The 19,503-nt window shown below is 49.7% G+C and overlaps 1 long non-coding RNA gene across 1 annotated transcript in view; it reads left to right on the top strand.

Annotated features, from left to right (window-relative positions):
• Positions 1–16,307: 16,307 nt before the first annotated feature.
• The window catches only part of LOC149748094 (uncharacterized), an 18,554-nt gene continuing 15,358 nt past the window's right edge, over positions 16,308–19,503 (top strand). The window contains exon 1 of the long non-coding RNA XR_016395074.1: positions 16,308–17,772. This is a non-coding gene — a long non-coding RNA (uncharacterized LOC149748094). The remainder of the gene's footprint in view (positions 17,773–19,503) is intronic.

Below are 19,503 nucleotides of genomic sequence, written 5' to 3' on the forward strand. Positions count from 1 at the left end.
CGGTAGTTGTGGCGCACGGGCTTAGTTGCTCCGTGACATGTGGGATCTTCCCGGGCCAGGGCTCGAACCCGTGTCCCTTGCATTGGCAGGCAGATTCTTAACCACTGTGCCACGAGGGAAGCCTCTCCTCATTTATTTAGATCTTCTTTGATTTTAGCAGCTTTTTATAGTTTCAGCACAAAACTCACATATGTGTTGTTTTAGACTTACACTTTAATTTTTTAAAGAAATTGTAAATGATATTGTAATAATTTTAGCATTCATATGGTCATTGCTAGTACCTAGAAATACAATTGATTTTTGTGTGCTCACCCATGATCTTATGAACTCACTTATTGGTTCTAGAAGTCTTTTTTGTAGCTTCCTTGCCTTTTTTTTGTAGACAATCACGTCATCTGCAAATAGGGACAGTTTTAATTCTTCCTTTTTCATCTTCATGCCTTTTATTTCCATTTCTTGCCTTCGTTGCACTGGTTAGCACTTCCAGCACCATCCTGAATACGGGTGGTGAGAGCAGACATCCTTGCCTTGTTTCTGATCTAATCTGCCTTTAAACCCATTTATTGAGGTCTTATGTCTGGTTATCATACTTTTTATTTTTTACAATTTCTAATTGGTTCTTTAACATTTTCCTGTATTATATTTTTACGGTTTTCCGTTTTTAGAAATAATAATTTTGTACATTTTGAGCATATTAAGTGCAGCTGGCTTGGAACTTCTGTGGGTCTCTCCTGTGATCCATCACTGCTGCTTCTTATGTACATTGTTGCACTGTATGCCCGGTTACCTCTGAGGGTATGACAGACAGAATAGATCTGATAAATCGTTTGTAGAAATATTTTGAAGCCTGGGATGATGAAACCTCTCTGGAGGAAGATCAGCGTGTGGTGCTATCAGTTACATGGGAGTGCTAGCAATCTGGGACCCCCTTAATCCAATTTCAGGATTTGGGTGTCTCTGGGCCCCCAGGTGAAGTGGAACTGAGTGTAAGGGGGGTCCACCCTTACTCCTGGGTGCAGCCTTTGAGGTCCTCATCCAAAGTGGGGGTGACGCATCCCTCCCTCAGGTAGTCCAGGACTCCAACCCCCTCCCCCTAGCCTGCTAAGCTGGAAAACCATGGCTCATCCTCTCATCCCCCTGTTTCAGAATCAGCAAGTCCCCAGGGGAAAAGCAGCCCCAAGTGCAGACCTCATCTTCCTGAGTTTCTGTCTTCTCCCAGACCTTGAACTCAAAATTCTTCGCTACCTTGTCAGCTCTCTAATGCCCTCCGGTAGTTTTAAAAAATACATGTGGCCCAGGGTTCCTAGCTTTTCTCAGGGTGGGGCTGGGGTGGGCAGGGTAGTCTGAAGACCTGATCTGCCATCACTGGCGGTGCATGTTGGAGCGCGCCTTTCAGACGGGTGAAACGAAGACATATTCGAACACTGGTGGTAATGACCCACCAGAGGGGGGGATATCCGGGATGCAGGACTGAGGGGGATGTTGTCATAGGCAACGGGGGATGGAATCTTTTTTTTTTTTTAAACGAGTATAGTTGCTTTACAATGTTGTGTTAGTTTCTGCTATACAGCAAAGTAAATCAGCTATACATATACATATATCCCCTCTTTTCCGGATTTCTTTCCCATTTAGGTCACCACAGAGCATTGAGTAGAGTTCCTTGTGCTATACAGTAGGTTCTCATTAGTTATCTATTTTATATATAGTAGTGTAAATATGTCAATCCCAATCTCCCAATTCATCCCACGCCCCCCTTTCCCCCTTGGTATCCATACGTTTGTTCTCTACGTCTGTGTCTCTATTTCTCCTTCGCAAATAAGTTCATGTATACCATTTTTCTACATGATTCCACATATATGCGTTCATATACGCTATCCTGAGATATGACCCACTGCAGATAGGAGTCTGGATGCTTCGTTTTGTGGTCGCTTCCTTGCCTGTGTGGAGTGAAGACGGTAATCCCGGCAGGACCCCTTGGCCTGGTCACGGTGTGGAGGCAGGTGGCCCCTGCTTTCTGCAGACCTTTCTCTCTGGGGAGAACTAGTGCTTGTCTAGTGAGAGCCATGGGCTGTGCTTTCTTCCTGTGAAAGCTCCAGTTGGCTGTATCCCGTGGCTCAGGAGCTGAGGAGGGGAGGAAGGATGTAAAGGGAAGCTGTGGAGGTCCTTGAACAAGCAGGGTGAGAGCCAGCCATGCTCAGCTCATCCACCGCCCCTGACGGCCACCAGCTTACGAAGTCCTGCCCAGAAGTGCATCCTTTCCACGCTCAGATGCTGCTCTTCCACGGGATAGATCCGGTGGTGTCTCTCCTTTGCCCCCAGCCTGCCCATGGCTCCCCACTGCCCATACACTCAAGTCTGAGACATTCGACTGGGTGCCTAAGACCCTGAAGCATCTGGAGCCCTTCTCATGTTGTCACCCCTGCCAGCTGGGGCCAGAAATGACCCTGCTCTAGGGTAAGGGACAACTGGGAGAGAGAAGGCAGCTTTCTAGCACAATCTTTACTCAGAAGCTTATTCTGTCCGCTCCCCAGTGCCAAGGCAGGGAGGTGTGTAAGTGTGTGTATGTGTGTGTGTGCATGTGGCTGTGTCCTGGCCCGGTCCTCCTTGCCTGGAAACAGGGGAATGGAAGACCTCCACGGGTCTCTCCAAAGAAGCCTCAACGTGCCCCAAGAACGTGCCCGCAGCAAAGCAGTGATGTCAATCCTGGCCTTTTCCCAGTCCTTTTCCTCTGCCCCAACCATGAGGCTGGTGGTGTTGGCGGGGAGGAGGGTGTGTGCTGAGAGTCTGCGCCATCCCACGGGACTCAAGTCCATTGGGGTGGCAGGAAGAGTTGACTAGCACTTAAGACGGAAATTCTGAGCTGAGCTGGGCCCGGAGGGACACTGCTCTGGCCAAATTGGGAATGAGGTTGAGGAGGGGGTGGAGAGGCTCCAACGTGGCCCCCTTGGGCGACAGTTGTTGGAGGTGCAAAACCCCTATTTGCCCAATAAGTGTGTCTGTCCCTGCTGGAGCAGGGGGTCTGGTCTTCCTCCGTGGACCCACCGGCTGGAGGCGGACTCAGCCACTGGGGGCTGTCTTCTGAGCCAGGCCTGGAAACACACTGACCCGCAGAGCTGCTCTCACGCTGCACCAGCCTCGGGCGCAGGGGAAGAGGGTGGTGCTGGGGGTGGGGGTTGCGAGGGGACGGCGCTGCATCCCCAGCAATCGTCGCTGACGGCCCGCGGCTTGCAGCCCCTCCTGCCGCCCTCCAGTGCCCCTTTGGAGGCTCTGTCTCCTTTCCGACCTCAATCTTGCCCTCTGGGAGGTGGTGTCCATCAGGCCTCTCCATCTGCCCTTGGGCTGGACCCTCTGAGGCTTCCCGGAGGGACCCATGTGATCAGCTGCCCCTGACAGCACCCCAGCAGCTTCTTAGCTGAGACCCCAGGCCCTGGCCGTCCACCCTCCCGACAGAGTGACCACAATTGTGAGCGCAGCTTCCCCCGAGCACATTTTTGAAACATTAAAGCAAATTTTAATACAGGGAAGAGTTGACGTGACACTCCTTTATTAAAACCTAAGGACATCTTTATAAAAACTACTGTATATAAAGACAAAAGCAGTGCAACAGCGGTCCGTGTAAAACACATCATCATTATTATTATTATTATTACATTATATTATTAGGAATATTATTGGTTTTTGGTTTTCCCGGCTATCAGCTCTCAGAGAGACCCCACGCCTGCTCATGTGAAGTAGGGGTTTACAGGAGAGAGACAAGTCTGTCCCATGGTGTCTGCGCCCTTGTCCGGCTGATCCTGGGGAGGACACACCGACCTTGGGTGGGGGGGGTCCTACCTTGTCAGGGTGACAAAGCCCCCCACTCTCACAGTCCCCACTTAGTTATTGCCCATCACCCAGACCCTGACTGTTTGGTTATTTGAGAGTGACGTATCCCACTAGCTTTAACCTATAAGATGGGGAAGAGAAAGGAAGGAACCGAGATGAGAACTTGAGGTGAGTTTCCAAGAAGAGATTCTCTTGGGGACACCAGTTTGGCTCCAGTTGTGACCACACTGGATGCCCACAGAGGCCGTGTAATCTGTAAGTTTTGATCATGTGCACGGTGACCCTTCCTGGGGTTCGCTGACTTTGATGGGATCCTGCACATTTCGGAGAGCAGTTTAGGGCAATTCACAGGGCGCCTTACTGCACCATCCCTGGGGTCACTGTTCACAGCACAGTCTATAGAAACGGTGCCCCCTGGAGGTGGGCACTGCAGCAGCCCTGAATTTCAGTCCGTCAAGGGCAAACAGGTCAGGGCTTTGACGTGAAGATAGGAGTTTTAGGTAGAGTGTAACTAATAGTCAAAGCTGCTCACTCATCAAGCATCTATCTAGCACCAACCGTCTGGCAGCATCTTGGACTGAAAACTTGGGGGTGGGACGAGGGGGGGAGACAATGCCACCTCCAAGGTCACTTATTCTCCTTATGAATTTGAACATTCCTAACCGTTAGGCACAACAAGTCATTTCACAGGTGATCCCAGCCTCTCCCTCAGACACTGCATGTTCCCTGACATCTCCGTCTACAGCAGGAATAGCTCCCAGAGGGGCACTGGGTAAATATTTGTTGAATAGATGAATGAATGCATGCATGAACAAATGGAATTTCTAGAATCTTCTACCTCACCTGACTGCTCAACTCAACATTCAAGTTTTCAGGCCACGGGCTCCAAAGCTGCATACATTCGCCTAATCACCATCCGGTGCTGTAAGGAGGGGCTGGGGAGCCTGGCATGGCATCAGTCAGGCGGAGGGTGTGCCGTGTTTGTTTTCTGGAGGGGACAGGACATCACCCCAGCCTGGTGGTGAGTTCTGGGGCTGCAGGTGGCAGTGACCAGAGTGTCACCCACTCACTGGGTGGGTGGCTGCCCCGCTGACCTTTCAGATGGCCAGTGGGGACAGGTAGACACTGTCTATGCTCGCCAGGTGAGCGGTAAGATAAGAATCCCCCAAGGTTGCCGCAGAGAGGGGGCCACCCAGACGTGTCTGCAGTGACATGGCTGCCTCTCCACATGGACAAGAAATGCCCCCAGCAACTCCTCTCGGGGCTATCATGTCAACTTGGATCGCTGCGGAATCTGTAAATTCACCTCTGAGGGCCACCTAAGGCATGGCTCCTGCCATCGGTGGGGACCAATCAGCCAAGCTGAAAAAATGAAAATAAATCAATCAACAATTTTTAAAAAGTCTGTGACTCTGGGAAACTAATCTTCTTTTACGGCACGACCTCTAGGAGACACAGTAAATGGGGTGTCAGAGGAGCCAGGAGACAGGGCCTGGGCAGGGACCGTGGTCTGGAGGGACAGCAGAGGGCTGGGACACCGGCCTGGTGTGGACAGGGGTCTGGGGGTCTGCTGGGTGAATGGGAGATGGTGCCAGGCTCGATGTGACGGGAATGGCCTAAAGGGAGCTTTTGATTTGATGGTGAGCTGAGAAGCATCTCTTGGTAGAAGAAGCCTGTTAACCCCCATTCCTGGCTGTGTTTCCCCTGATGCCCCCAAGCCCTCCTTTCTAGCCCTGGGGATGAATTTGCCTGAAGGGTTTTTTGGATAAAGAGGAGAAATGCCCCCACTCCAGGAATGCTAGCTGCCTACCTGCTATTTCTCTAAAGCATCAGAGACGGGCTCGTCAGAGAGATGGGATCTACCTGCAGAATCACACGTGTGCATGTGTGCATGTGTGTGTGTGCGTGCGTGTGCTTTCAGTTAAGGCCTGTTTCCTATAGGTCCCGGTCAGCGTCAGATGTCGGGCTGGCAGCTGGCGGCCTCAGGCCCTTCTGAGCTAGTGGGCTGCTCCTTGAGGTGCAGGGGGATCTCAGAGGTTCAGGTGGGGGCAGAGAAGCCCATGGGTGATACCAGGTATTGGTTCTGCGTAGAGATTCCAAAACGCACAATTACGCTATACACAGATGAGAAGGAAAGCATAAAACTGCTCGTTATAACACACAGTTCCCAGTGGGAAAAAGTCCTTACAAATACAGGGAGTCAAAGACAAGCTCCTCAGCGGATATATTGCCATCTTCTCTCTCTTCTTTTTCTTTTGCTTTTCGTAGTATTATTATTGTTATTTTTACAAATTATGTGGTTATAGCCAGAAGCTCACAGTAAAAAGTAAAACTAGGCAGCTCGAAAAATCAGGTTAGGGAGTCACTAAAAAACACTAACTCTGTAAATCTCTACTTGAACCTTTCACTACCCTGCATCTTATTCTCAGGGACACTCTACTCATTGGCGCGTCTGCCTGCCATGGTAGGATGGGGCAGGTTTTTGTCAGGATGGCCCGTGTCCCAGGGGCTTTGAGGAGCCCTTGACATTGAGAGGGAATGAACCGCACATGTGTGCCTTTCAGATGGGCATTCACACCCACGCACACTGCCCTCTCCCCTCAGCCACTCCGTCCCACGCCAACACCCCACACACTTGACAGGTGAGGCTCAGAGAGGTGAAGCGATTTGCCCAATACCGCCCAGCGGGGAAGGGGCAGCGAGTGCCGTGGGTCCCTGCACTCCATCCCCTGCATCCCAGGCTGCCCTGTGTCCGTTTGCTAAGTCTGTGATGTCTGCTGAGCTTCACGATGAGGGGCCGTCTGCACACAACAGAGGGTTCTGATCCCCAGCCCGGCTGCAACAGTAAACCTCCACAGGGTCATCATTCTCTCCTGGAAAGACCTCTGGTGGAGTCAGGAGCAGCGCCTTGCAAGTTCTCAAGCCCAGGGATGCAGATCAGGGGAACCCTAGCCCTTGCTGGTCTCTGTGACAGTGACCTCTGGCTCTAGTGTTCGGGGCAGAGAGGCAAGGCCACCAGCTCCTTCTTGGCCGGGGAAGCGTCTCCGTATGAACAGCCGCATGAGCAGCCCCAGAACCGCAGGAAGCCAGAGAAGCAAGCCCCCTAAAAGTCCCTGCAGAGCTGACGTCAGCTCTGTGGACAGATGTTACGGGCATCCAAGTTTTTGTGGAAGTCCCGCCTTAAGTGGGAAGGGCTTCTAGAGCCCTTTCTTTTAGTCAAGGCAGAGAAGGCACAGAACTTGCCTGGGGTCACACTGCTCTCAGTGCAGAGCGGATGTCAGACTCTGGGTCTGTGCCCACACCGCTCTCCCCAAGGCTCAGGTCTCTCTGATTCCTGAGGCCATGCACATGGGATGCAGGTGTTTGCTGATCCAGCTGGGCTGAATGGCTGCTGAGCGCCCCTCCATGGCAACTGCTGCTCCGCGTGGACAAGGCCCAGGGGCAGGTCCTGGCGTGTCTCAGCATCCAGGGTAAAGGAAGCCACGCCTATCCCTAATCAATGCCCCAAGCGAAGGTTCTCTGACATTGCCTCTGCCAAAGCTGTACACCTGGGCCCTGGCAGCACTGTCTGGAGAAGACGGGACTCAAGCCACAGGTCTGGGTCTTCCTTAGCTTGCCTGTGTGGCCTTGGGCAAGCCACTTGACCCATCTGAGGCTCAGCATTGTAGTCCACGAAATGGGGAGAGTCCCTTCTTTATGGGCTTCGAGAGGGTGAAAAGCCAGGCTGGATGGAAAATGCTTGACACCCTGGAAACTTCTTTCTGCTTTATCAAAGGACAGGTGTTATGTTTTTCCAGGCTAAGGTGACTCACAGCGGACCACGGCATCTGGGCTCTCACCCACCTCTCTTTCTGCCCTTCCTCTGTGTCCCAGCCAACCTGGATTTCTTTTGGCTCCTTGAAAGCATCAAGCTAGTTGCTGCCTCAGGGCCTTTGCACTAGCTGTTCCTTCTGCCTGGAATATCTTTAATGTCCATGGGTGGCACTTGCTTATCATTCAGAGCTGGGCTTAGCCTGCTCAGAAAGCCCTTCCCAGACCACCCAAGCTCAACAGGACCCCCACGAACACTGTTTTGACCAAATTCTCGGCTTACTGCTCACTGCTATTGCTACCTTCCTTATTCACTGCTTATTTCTTCCCTGTCCTCTCCCCCAGCTAGGACACCAGCACCACGAGCAGGGGCCTGCCTGCTCACTGCCACGTCTGATGGGCAGAGGGTCTGTGGAAGACACTGGGTCCTGCTAGGTGAGGGTACGTGAGCAGAGGAGCCGGGCCCACCCAGCCGGCGCTGGGGGAGATTTTGGCTTCACTAACACCGGGGGAATGAGGGTGTCTACACTGCCACCTTGGCCCTCGGGGATTTACGTGATCGTTTCCTAGGTCAGGCCCTCCCGTGTGTGTGCCCCCGGGCTGGCGGGGTGGGTGGTGGCAGTGGTGAGCTCTGTGGATAGATGTTACGGGCATCCAAGTTTTTGTGGAAGTCCCTCCTTAAATGGGAAGGGCTTCTAGAACCTTCCCTTCTGCATTTCCACAGTGCTCATCACTGTCCAGCAAAGATCTGTGTGTCTGTCTCTCCCACCAGATGCGGCTCCCCCAGGGCAGGGACGAGGCCAGCCTGACTCATCTCCCTTCCCGATCGCTGCCCAGCAGAGGGCTGGCAGGCAGTAGGTACTTAACCAGAATGTGCTGTGTGCAGGAGGGTCCTGGGGAAGCGACGGTGGAGAGCTTGGGTGATGGCCCATCCACTGTGGGACTGTGTTGGGGGTACCCTGGGCTGTGGAGCTTGGACTTTGGGTTCTTATACCTCTGAGGTCAAACCGAGGACTGGTCTCCTCCTGGCTGTGAGACGTGGGCCATTTCTGCAGGGAGTTCATCCCACCCACCTCCCAGGTGATGAGAGAGGGCATACATGAAGATAATCTAGTGCCTGCCCCGAGGATGGCCTGAGACATGTCTCTCATTATCACTGTCATTATGGGAACAAATTCCATAAGAACGGAACCCCACCGGCATTTCGCATCTCCAACACCCCCTGAGACACAGTGTGGCTGTGCCCTGTGCTTGCCAGCTCCATCTGGCTCACAGCTGCAGCAAGAAACTGGAGCCCGGACGCTGGGCCAGACCCCCAACACAAGGTGACTCAGGCCCATCAGAGAACTTGGGGGGACCCCAATAAAACCAATCAAACAAACAAAAAGGATACCCCTGATCACACGCACACGCACGCACACACACTCACATTCAATATTCTGACACAGAGAGGCCCACAGGCCACTACTGGAGGGAGCAGAGGCAAGGGAACCACGCACGGGTACGACACATGGCCTGAATCCTCCCGGCTTCACTTGGCCGGAGCAGCTGTGTCGGTCATCCTGAGTCCACCATGGCGCCACCTCTCAGAAACCACTGGCCCAAAATGGGACTATTGCTTGCGGACGGGTGGCTCAGAAGCCCCCCCCACTGCACCCGGCCCCCACCCCTGAGTTTGCTTGTAGTGTTAGAAGTCCGAGGAATGTTTCGGGCACAGGCGGCGTTTTCTCCTCTGCCACCACCGCGGCCATCTTGGCTCTCCCCGGCGTCTTGAAGTGGTACTTCTCGGAGGCTGAGCCAGGTGCTTTGGGTCTCACCTCCCCCATCCTGAGGCACGGCAAAAGGGTTTTCTAGGGAAGCAGAAAGGAACAAAGTATCACATGGTGTCTCCTCCCTGGGGATGCACTGGGGACATTTCTCTCTGGCCTCAGTTCCAGGAGAACCCAGGTTTTTCTCTGAACACATGACATGTTTTTGTCTTCTAGTTATTGAGACCTGTTTGACTTTAAAGCTGGAAGCAAGACAAGCAGGTCTGCTATCACTATGGTTTCATACAGCACTAGTGCCCCTGGCCCAAGCAATAAGACAAGAAAAGAGCATAGAGTGTCAGGAGTGGGCTAGAAAAACCCTAATTACCATTATTGGCAGATCACGTACATAGAAAACCCAAGAGAATCAACAGGCTAATTATTAGAACAGAGAGTGCAGATACAAAGATACAATTTTCAGTCTGTAAGACAAAACCAGATCAACTTATAAAACCTATTACTCAGCCATAAAAAGAAACGAAATTGAGCTATTTGTAATGAGGTGGATAGACCTAGAGTCTGCCATACAGAGTGAAGTAAGTCAGAAAGAGAAAGACAAATACCGTATGCTAACACATATATATGGAATTTAAGAAAAATAAAATGTCATGAAGAACCTAGGGAGAAGACAGGAATAAAGACACAGACCTACTGGAGAACAGACTTGAGGATATGGGGAGCGGGAAGGGTGAGCTGTGACGGTGAGAGAGAGGCATGGACATATATACACTACCAAACGTAAGGTAGATAGCTAGTGGGAAGCAGCCGCATAGCACAGGGAGATCAGCTCGGTGCTTTGTGACCGCCTGCAGGGGTGGGATAGGGAGGGTGGGAGGGAGGGAGACGCAAGAGGGAGGAAATATGGGGATATATGTATATGTATAACTGATTCACTTTGTTATAAAGCAGAAACTAACACACCATTGTAAAGAAATTATACCCCAATAAATATGTTAAAAAAAAAACCTTATAAAACCAACAGTGTTTTTTTACCTCAGCGTTTACCAGGGTGATTATATGCCTTGGCTTAGGATACTCCCAGTTAATACTTATTGTTCTGACAAAATTTTTAATATTGTTCCCTTTTCAGCCTCAAAAGTATTCTACTTTGGATGATAAACCAGATGGTCACCCTTGTTATAACAAACTAGAAAATATTAAGAACAGATACAGATAACACTCATAATAATAAAAAGAACCATTGTAAATCTTGGTGGCACACCACTGGATAGGACCATATCATACAAAGCCATGGAGAGGAAACCAGGACACTCCGGGCACGTGGACAGGTCACGAGATCACTGGGATAAGGTCAAGAGTGTAAACAGCAGCCCACGGGGCACTTACAGCTTTGATTGGCAGAGTTGAGTTGCCTTTGTTCTTTCTCCTCTTGAGGTCACCTCCAAACAAGGATAATGAGGAACAGAAATACAAACTCCATCTCAGGAAGACACAGTGAATCCCCTGTCCTATAGCCATTTATAGGGGTAATTACCCAGTGACAAGTATCCACCTTCCCATACTCCCTTGCAGACCGGAGTGGTCATATACCCACTCTGGCCAATGCTATGCAAGTGGAAGTCTACTGGGAAGGGGACATGGATCCAGAGGAAGAGCGCGAGAACAAAGGACCTTCACAAATGTGGCTGGAGTGGGAAGCAGGGAGAAACCTGGTTCTGGGGGCAGCCCCAGATTGTCCACCTCCACACCATTGTAGCTGGGTTTCTGAAACTTGTATTTGACTACAGCTACTAACAGATAAACCATCTTCCACCAGACTCCAGCGTGCTCCATGGGCAAGGGGGGAAGTTAATGGAGGGGTTAAGCCAACAAAGTCCATCTTTCCAGAGGGCTTGATACTCCAAATGGCAGAGTCAACACACCATCTGCATCACTGGGCTCTGGGTGACAGATTCTGTGGTCCCCCATCACCTGCTTTATCATTCTCCATCCAGTACACTAAATATTTTACTTACTGGTCTAGCTTTTTAATTTTTTTTTTCTTTTTTTGCAGTACGTGGGCCTCTCACTGTTGTGGCCTCTCCCGTTGCGGAGCACAGGCTCCGGACACACAGGCTCAGCGGCCATGGCTCACAGGCCCAGCCGCTCCGCGGCATGTGGGATCTTCCCGGACTGGGGCACGAACCTGCGTCCCCTGCATCGGCAGGCGGACTCTCAACCACTGCGCCACCAGGGAAGCCCTGGTCTAGCTTATTGTTTGTCTCTCCCAACTAGAAAATAAGCTACATGAGGGTCAAGGTATTTGTGTGTTGTGTTCATTTTTGCATTGCCAGGGTCTGGAGCAGTAACTGGTACACATAATAAGTCTTTGTTGAATGAATGAATGAAGCAAGAATTGAAAGCCCAGATGAACCCGATTTTAAGTATAAAGTCAACAGAAAAACTTTTCAAAACACATTTTTGAATTATAGCTCCCATGAGCCCTTCTTGCATAAATTAACAGAGGATACATAGAGGATAATAAAGGATAATATCCTATACCTTAGGATAACGAAGGGTAAATAGAGCAACTCTGGCAAGAGTACTAGCAATGAGAATCTATTTAACTGTAGGACTATGTCTGAAACTAATGTATTGTGACTGTTATAGAAAAGAACAAAAAAGGAAACAGAGAACAAATATAAACTATGGTAGGGAAGGTGGAGGTCAGAAAGAGGGAGGTAACATGTCAACTACGTCTTATCTGCTTATAGTTGAGAGTCCAAAAAGATCAGTTAGAGATGGAAATAAATTAGAGGTACAAAGATAAATGGAAAAATTAATACAATATAATCAACTAAAATCATTTGATGGAAGTGAGAGAAGGGGAGGGAGAGTAGATATGTTCTAATTTGGGCATCATTCATAGTAGGGAGAAAATAAACAGTGTCTAAAGAAATAGAGGATTAAGGGTATCATATGACAGTATAATTATGAAGATAACTATGGGATGAAAAACACAGCTTTCCAAATTGTCAGAAGATATATACACAAAAAAGAAAACAAAGAAAACAGAGGCCATATGGTGAAAATTGACAACCCCCACAAAAGCTATAAAAGCAGAAAGCATGTCATAAACTATGATGACAGAACTAAGACTAAATGTAGCTGCCATATTATTAAATGTTAATGAGCCATACACACTTGCTGAAAAAAAAAAAAAAGACTCAGACTGGTTTACAAGCAAAATCCACTGAAGGTAGAATAATTCAGAAAGGTTTCATATAACAGGATGAGTAGATGATGAAAAGGTTTTGGACATGGACGGTGGTGACGGTTGTACAACAGTGTGAATGTACTTAATGCCACTGAACGGTACAGTGGTTAAAATGGTAAATTTTTTTATGTGTTTTGCCACAATTACACAAGAAAGAATGGGCAGAAACAAAACAAGTGCAAACCAAGAGAAACCAGGGGTCTTGATCTGAATGTTAGACAAAGCTGAAGTCAGGGCAAGAAATAGAGAATGAGAAAAAGAAGGCATTGTGTGGGGATCAAGGATGAGAGTCACCATGACGACTTAAAGTAATGAGTGTCTTTGCACCAAATAACATAGCCTCAACATTCATAGAGCAAGAAATCTGAAAATGTAGGAAGAAAAAGACAGAGTATGTTAATGTTGGTGCATTTTAATTCACCTCTCTCAGTCCCTCACAGATTAAGTTGACAAAAACATAAATAAGGTATAGAAAGCCAAATAACCTAATTAATAACATAGTATGTGTGTGTGTGTTTTTAATTAATATATTTATTTATTTTTGGCTGCATTGGGTCTTCATTTCTGCGCATGGACTTTCTCTAGTTGTGGCGAGCAGAGGTTACTCTTCATTGCAGTGTGTGGGCTTCTCATTGCGGTGGCTTCTCTTTGTTGTGGAGCACAGGCTCTAGGCACACGGGCTTCAGTAGTTGTGGCTTGTGGGCTCTAGAGTGCAGGCCCAGTAGTTGTGGCGCATGGGCTTAGTTGCTCTGTGGCATGTGGGATCTTCCTGGACCAGGGTTTGAACCTGTGTCCTCTGCATTGGCAGGCAGATTCTTAACCACTGCACCACCAGGGAAGCCCTATGTGTGTGTATTAAACAGAATCTTCCTTCTGTTCAAATGTTCTTGAAAATGCACACACAAAAAGAAATTATCAGGCCACAAAGAAATTAAATTCCAAAAAGTAGATGTAAGACAACATTCTCTGATCACAATACACTAGAATTTGAAAATGTTAATAACAAAACCACGAAACAAAACCCAAGAAGTTTAAAAATGCTTTAAAATAACTCTTGTGTCAAAGATAGAGCAAAAAATCAAAGTTGCAGAATATCTAGACAATAATGAAAATAAAAAGATTACATTTCAGAACTTGTGAGATGCAGCCAAGGCAATGCTCAGAGGAAAATTTATAGGTTTAAATATTTATATTAATAAATAAGAGAACATGAATTAGCTATCCAGCTCAAAAATTAGAAAAAAAGGCAAAATACCGAAGGAAGGCATAGGAAAGCACTTGATAAATTAAAACTGAAATGAAGTTAAAAACATAAAAGGAAGAAATGAATAAATAAATCCAATTTCTTACTCTTTTTGAAAAACAGGACACATTAACTGTTGGTGACTCTAATAAAGCAGAAGGAGAAAGTGACCACTTAAAAGTTATCTGTACTTTTCCTTTCCAATTCCGCTTCTCCACTATCTCTTAACCCCTCTAGATAGGCTTTTGACCCAACTATTCTGCAGGGTTTACCCTTGTTAAGGTCACCAAAGACCTCCATGTTGCTAAATCCAGTGGTCAATTCTCGGTCCTCCTTTTACTTATCCCCTTGGCAGCACTGACACAGGTGATCACTTCTCCTGCTTCCAGGACACTCCAGGCCCCTCTCTTGGTTCTCCTCCAAATTTTCTTGCTGCTTCTTCTCAGGCTCCTCCGTGGGTCCCTCCCCATCTTCTCGGTCTCCTCTTCTCCTTTCCATCTCTACTCACTCCTGAGGAAATCATCTCCTCCCAAGGAATTAACTACTCTACATACATTAATGTCTCTTTCAGCCTCAAGCTCACACCATAGCTTCAAACTGTCTACTTGACATCACCATATTTAATAGACATCTCAAACTTAATATGCTCAAAACTAAAATCCTGATCCTTTGCCCCAAATCAGTTTTTCCCACAATTTTCCTGACTTCAGTAAATACAACTCCAACAGAGTCCCAGAGCATCTTTGGCCCCTCTCTTTCTCTCATCCCCAAATCCAGTCCACTAGTAAATCCTTCAGACGTATCCATCAACCTTGCCCTTCTGCCACCTCCATTGCTTCTACCATGGCCTCCTCGCTTATCAAGCTCTTCTGTCTACTCTCCATACAGCAGCCAGAGGGATCCTGTGAAAATCCATGTCACGTCATGTCCCTCCTCTGCTCAAAACCCTCACTGGCTCCCATCTCACTCAGAGTAGAAGCCAAAGACCTTCCTCTCCATCCTCTCTGGTCACATCCCTTATCTCCTCTCTTTTGCTCACTCCACTCCAGCCACGATGGCTCATTTTACGTGTCAACTTGACTGGACCACAGGGGTGGTGCCCGGATATTTGATCATACGTGGTCCTGGGTGTGTCTGTGAGGGTGTTTCTGGATGAGATCCGTCTTTGAATCTGTAGACTGAGTCAAGTGGATCACCTACCCAATGCAGGTAAGCCTCCTCCAATCCACTGAGGGCCTGGATAGAAGAAACAGGCAGAGGAAGGGAGAATTCCCTCTCTGCCTTCCTGTCTTTGAGCTGGGTCATCAGTCTTTTCCTGCCTTCAGACTTGGATTTGGACTGGAATTTACACCATTGGCTCTCTTGGTTCTCAGGCCTTCAGACTTGGAGTGGTACTGGGCCATCAGCCCTGCTAGATCTCTAGCTTGCCAACTACAGGTCTTGGGACTTCTCAGCCTCCAAATCTGCACGAGCCAATTCCTTGGAATAAGTCTCTTTATATATATAGCTATCTCTATGTAGATTTTACATATTTTATCTGTATTATATATAGACATATATTTATATATAGATATCTATCTATAATCTAGATTTATATATAGATATCTACATCTGTGTCTATACTATATCTATATCTGTATCGATATCTATCCTACTGGTTGTGCTTCTCCAAGAACTTAGACCAAGACGGCACCTGCACCAGCATGCTTCCCTCTCTTCTCCCAGATAAACACGTGGCTATTCCCTTACGTCCTTCAAGTCACCTATTACTGAGACCTTCTCTGACCACCTTATTGAAAGTTGGACTCCATCATCAACTCCCTCCCTGCTCTCATAGTGTTTTTCTCGCTAGCACTTATCACCATCTAACAGTCCACATATTTTATTTTGTTTGTTATTTGGCCGTGCCGCCCTGCATGTGGGATCTTAGCTCCCTGACCAGGGATGGAATCCACGTCCCCTGCAGTGGAAGCACAGAGTCTTAACCACTGGACCACCAGGGAATTCCACACGTATTTTAAATTGTCTGTAGCCTCCATATAAATGGGAGCTGGCCCACTACTCTACCCCCAGGACCAATAACGACACCTGGCACAGAGCAGGCGCTCAGGAAAGATGGGGGGAACACACAACCTACCCACTCAACCCTGCGCAACAAAATCAGAAACTTTGATGAGATGGGTGAATTTCCAAGACAATAGAAACTGCCCAGAGAATCCAGGAAAAGTGAATCTAAACAAAGCAATGCCAGGAAGAAAGAGAGAAACTGTCCAATGGCAAATCCAAAGTCTAAAATAAGAGAAAAGCAAATGAAAGCCATAATGAGAAAGCGTTCCAGAGCACAGCGCAAAGGAAGCTTCTACATTCCTCCACTCAGCACGTCTGCAGAGATCAAAAAGGTTGAGTGCACCATGTGTTTGCTGGGTTTGGGGGGGAAGCCTCTGCTTCGTGCCGGTGGGAGGGACGTCAGGTCACTCCTGGAAGGCAGCTTGGCGCGCACCCAAGTTATAGATGCGCACGCCCTCTGACCCAGGAATTCCACTTAACCATTATCCTACAAATACGCTCACAAGGGCAAAATTCCTACAAGCTCATTTATTGCAGTAATGTGGGTAAAAGTGGAGGATTAGGGTCAAAGAAATGTCCATCACTGGGGAACTGGTTCAAAAACAACGGCTCCCCATGCAGTGGAGACCAAAGCAGAATGATGCCTCTGGAAGCCCCTGCTGGTGGCATCTTCTGCCAGGCCTAGGCTGGGTGCTGAGACACAGACCTGGAAGGAGTGGGCACAGCCCTCGAGTGCTCTGAACTGGGGGGAGCCACGCAGGGACCCTAAAACAAGAGCGACAGATCCGCACTGCGTCAGCGCTGAGTGTCTGGGGGCGTGGCTTGGATGGGGGCGGGGACCCAGGGAAAACTCATGTCAGGAAGTGAGGGAAGGCACACCAGGAGGAGGGGGCAGTCTGAGCCCAGGCCAATCAGAGGGTCACAGCAGGTGACGCAGGATCTTCCTGGTGGGCTGAGGCTAGACAGGCAGCCACGGAGCACTTCAACTGCCGGGCGAAGGCCCTACACGAGATCCCAGGGCTCTGGGACGTAGACGTGGAAGATCCTTCCTAATCCCAAGAAAGGTCAGAGTTAGGGCTGCTGTGATGCGGTATCTCTTCTGGGCTGGGCACTGTCCAAGCACTTTCTTTCTTTTTTTTTTTTTTTTGCGGTATGCAGCCCTCTCACTGCTGTGGCCTCTCCCGTTGCGGAGCACAGGCTCCGGACGCGCAGGCTCAGCGGCCATGGCTCACGGGCCCAGCCGCTCCGCGGCATGTGGGATCCTCCCGGACCGGGGCACGAACCCGCGTCCCCTGCATCGGCGGGCGGATCTCAACCACTGCGCCACCAGGGAAGCCCCAAGCACTTTCTATGCCTAGTCTCACTTCGCTCTCCCAACAGCCCTAGCCCTATTTCCCCTATTTACAGGTGGGGAAACCGAGCCTCAGGAAGGTAGTGTGACTTGCGCAGTCACATATCTGGCTAGCGGTGGAGCCAGGAGTCCAGCCTGTACTGCCGGCCACTGGGCTGCACTGCCACCCCTCAGGTGCCGGGTGGTGGCCTGGCTAGGCTGGCTGTGGGGAGGCCAGTTGAGCAGCAGGCACCGCTGCCCTGGAGAGAGGATGCAGGGCTGGGACCCGGATGGGGCCCAGCAGGATAAGGAGGGTCTCCAGCTGGCTTCTGCAACCTAACTGGGGAGATAAGACAAAGCGCCTGGAAATTTGCATAACAATGGACGCTTCCAGAAGGCTGAGAATCTGTCACAGTAACTGCTCAGGATAAAAGCAGAGGCCTGGGGAGGCACAGCGTGACTACATTGCCAGGTGAGCCGCAGATACTGTGCCCACGGCACTGATAAGAGCTCAGCCTGGATCTAGTGGGGACACTAAGCCGGGAGTGGGGACAGGAGCCTTCAGCTCAATTTCTGTTGCGTCCTCACAGCAACCTGAGAGGTGGAGACGCTTTGACCACTCCTCACAAAGGGGCGAACAATGCGGGACCACCAGGGTGGTAAGAGGGCACTCCCACGGGGGGGAGAGCAGAGAGAGTCCCCCGGCACAGAAGGTGGTCTCTTAGTGGCAGAAGGTGTGGTCATGGGGGGCGGCATGGAGGAGGTGTGCTCGGTAATGATGATAGAAAGTGAAACGCGAGCATGGAGAAAATGCAACGTAAAACTACTACAGGGAGCTGCCCTACAAGCCCCCTGAAACAAAGGGCTAAGATGAGAAAGACTGGTGAGGTGGGGGAGGAACTCTCACCCACGACCTGGGGAGCGCAAAATGGTTCACCTGCTTTGGGAAACGGGGAGCTGTACATGCTAAAGTTGAATATATGCCTGTCCCCTGGTGCTACATATACACCTGTGTGGGTAGAACTCAGGCCCCCAAAGAGGTCTCCATCCTCATCCCCAGAGGCTGTGAATGTGGCCTCACGTGGTGAAAGGGATTCTGCTGGTGCGAATGAGTCGCGGGCCTTGTGATGGGGAGACTGGTTACCGGGTGGGCCTGGGGTCATCACAAGGGTCCTTAAAAGAGGGGGGCAGGAGGGTCAGAGTCAGAGAAAGAGATGTGAGGATGGAAGCAGAGGTCGAAGTGATGCCATCACAGGAAGGGCCCACACGCCATGGAACACAGGTCACCTCCAGAAACTGGCAAAGCCCAGGGAACAGATTCTCCCCGGAACCTCCAAGGAACCAGCTCTGCCAGCACCTGAATATTAGGGGTTCACAAGGCTCACGTTGAACTTCTGCCCATCAGAACTATAAGTGGATAATAATTTGTGCTGTTCTAAGCCACTGAGTTCGTGGTCACTGGTTGCAGCAACCCCAGGACACTTGTACGACACCCAAGGGAAATATGTTCACCCATTCACCAGAGTACTTGGCTGTGAATGTTCAGAGCAGCGTTATGGATAATAGAAACAACCCAGATGTCCTCAACAGGTAAAGGGATAAGCAGAGCGTGCTACATCCATATGATGGAGTACTACACAGCACTGAAAAAGAACGGGCTCTTGATATGCCCAACAACACGGAGGAACTCACCTCATAGATAAAATGTTGCGTGAGAGACACTGACCCCAGGCCCCACACCAGCCAATTCCAGCCTAGGAACAGCCCACGGTTGGGCAAAACCACTCAGGGGCTGGATGTCAGAGGAGTGGTGTCGAGGGGACGCGAGGAAGCCTTCTGGGTGTTGGAATGTTTCAATTTCGGATTGAAATTCACCAAGCTGTAGCATCAAGATGGGCACTTTATGTACTTCAACTCGGAAACCGTGAATAACCTCAGGAAATGAACCTCTGGTCTCACCTTGCATGCCCCAGTGATGGGGAGCTCACTACCTAGTGAGGAAAGCTGCTGGGCTGTGAAGGGAGGCTTCCTGGCAGGAGGCTCTTCCTCTCCTGAGCCCGTAACCTGCTTCTGGCCTCCTCCTCCCCCTGCTGCCAGCTCGGCCTCGGGGTCCCTCACTCTAGTCCTGTAGACACGGTCAGGCTCCACAACCCTCAGACCGATCAGGCTTCTCTGGATCAGGGCTTCCTTCCGTCCTCCCCCG

This window comes from Delphinapterus leucas, chromosome 11, assembly GCF_059928025.1.
Source record: "Delphinapterus leucas isolate spDelLeu-1000000601 "Yukka" chromosome 11, BTC_Dleu_Yukka2, whole genome shotgun sequence".
NCBI lineage: Eukaryota > Metazoa > Chordata > Mammalia > Artiodactyla > Monodontidae > Delphinapterus > Delphinapterus leucas.